This window comes from Lactuca virosa, chromosome 8 (assembly GCF_052849685.1).
Source record: "Lactuca virosa cultivar CGN04683 chromosome 8, Lactuca_virosa_CGN04683_v6, whole genome shotgun sequence".
Lineage (NCBI taxonomy): Eukaryota > Viridiplantae > Streptophyta > Magnoliopsida > Asterales > Asteraceae > Lactuca > Lactuca virosa.
Genome location: NC_136433.1, coordinates 348,791,869 through 348,794,032, shown reverse-complemented (window position 1 = coordinate 348,794,032; position 2,164 = coordinate 348,791,869). Strand labels below are relative to the sequence as shown.

At 39.0% G+C, this 2,164-nt stretch overlaps 1 non-coding gene across 1 annotated transcript; it reads left to right on the top strand.

Moving 5' to 3' along the window:
* The first annotated feature begins 1,066 nt into the window (after positions 1-1,066).
* On the top strand, positions 1,067-1,173 carry LOC145135333 (small nucleolar RNA R71). Its single transcript, XR_013719795.1, has one exon. It is a non-coding gene; the product is annotated as a small nucleolar RNA R71 (small nucleolar RNA).
* Positions 1,174-2,164: the final 991 nt, after the last annotated feature.

The following is a 2,164-nucleotide window of genomic DNA, read 5'->3' as shown; positions in this document are numbered from 1 at the left end:
GTGAGAAGATCCTTTAAAAATTTTGCGTATTTTGGCATTTGAGCTTAAGCTTCAACGAATGGGATATTGATATGAAGGGATTTAATGTGTTCTAGGAACTTCTGGTAGTCTTCAGCCTGCATATCTTTCTTTGCTCGACTTGGAAATGGCATTGGTAGCTGATATGGCTTAACGGGTTCACTATTTTTGTTTTCAACAGACAACCACGTCGTGGTATTTCCACCACATCGTGGTGACTGTTCAAATATTTTTTCTTTGCTCATTTTTCTTTTTCCTATGCCACATTTGGTTTAGTGTTGGTGATAGGTGTCAAATGGGTAACAATTTTTGCACTCCTTGTTGTTATGGCCTGGATGTGGGCTCTTCTTAGGTTTTGTTTGGTGTTTCTCGATCATGTGCCCGATAATATTTCGTTGAATTGCTTTGAGAGTTGCCTGATTTGTTGCTCGATATTCTTTATTGCGGCTTGCTGATTTCTAGGTACTGCTTCTATATCCTCATGTCTTTTTACTAATGCGGCTGCAAACCGAACAAGCATTGCTTCGAAATAGAGTTTCTTTTTGGGAGCCGATTCCTCTTTTTGGTAGAAGCCTCTTCCTTTTTGTTCATATTATTCTTCCTTGGCCTTCTTGTATTCATCGTAAGGTAACAACTTCTTTTTACACTTTCTTCAATCTTCATCATAACGATCTCCGCTTGAATAGAAAGCTTGGGCCTTTCGGTTTCCATTTTCATCAAGGTCACAATCCTTAGTCAAATGTGGTCCGCTCCAATTGTCACACCCCACCCGTATTGCATGGATGGTTTGATCCATCTTTTTATTCTTCGATCCATGTTATCCAACTTTTCCAAAACTGTCGCCAGGTCACCCGAAGCCGAATTCATGATTCCCTTTGTTACGTCTTGTTGAGGGTTATGGTATTCTCTTGAATCTTTGGAGAATTCTTCAATTAGATCCTTGATTGCAGCCAATGCTTTCTTTGTGAGTGGCCCTTGAGAATCAAGGAGTTACCTAGTTGTCAATTTTACCACGTCGTAGAAGATTGATACTTCTTGTTGCACATTTAGATCATTATGGGGGCAGTTTCTTAGTAATCCCTTATAGCGCTCCCATGCCTCGTACAATGATTCTCCCATGTTTTGCTCGAAATTTGCAATAGCATTTTTCAATTTTACAACCATAGATGGTGGACAAAATTGTTGGATGAACTCTTCACGCATTTTGCCCAAGTTGTTATTGCTCCCGGTGGAAGTGCTCTTAGCCAATCTTTTGCCTCACCCTTAAAAGTAATAGGGAGCATTCGGAGTAACACCGTCTTGCATGGTATGTTGGGAATATTGAAGTAGTCAGCGATATCATTGACTTCATCAATGTTCTTGTAAGAGTCCTCATAATCCTTCCTGTAAAATGGTATGTCTTTCAACTGAGCAAGTATGTGTCCTTTCAACTCAAAGTTGGCTATTGCGGGAATTGCGGGTTGCACAATCCGTCTTTTGTACTCCTCCATCGTCATGTCGGTAGTGTCCGCCATGTTGTTTTTGGGCTCGCTTGCGAGTTCACTACCTTTTTCTAATTCTGTTTCGGGCTCGTAACCAACTTCCTTTTTCTTAGAGGTCGTCTCAGAGCTTTCAAACTTGCCTTCATTTCCTGACTTGTTGCTTGTTTCTTCTACGTGTTTGCTCTTCTTTTTATGGAACGTTGACTCTGGATCTTCAAACGGTGGTGTCAATGGAAAATTTGATCTGTGGGTCATATACTAGCTGCAATAAAGAGAAAATAAAACGTAAAAAGAACAAAAATGGAAAACTTTCTAAACGAGCACCATGTCGTGGTCGAGTAGAACCACGCCGTGATGAGCTGTAAAAATCAGTAAAATAGAAAATTGAAAAACAGGTAACTTTGTATGGAATAAATTCCAAACAAAGGGTCGATAACCAATAACATAAAATAAACTAACTAATTATTGGAACCGTTCTCTGGCAACGATGCCAAAAACTTGATACGTAATTTATATACTGGTTTAAACCAACTAATTTAACTAACTATTACGCATAAGGTAGTGTACCTAATCGAAAATAGAATAACACGAATAGTCGGGTATCGAACACAAGGAACGAGAATAATGGCTAATTTTATCTATTACAGTTAACTAAATTACTATTA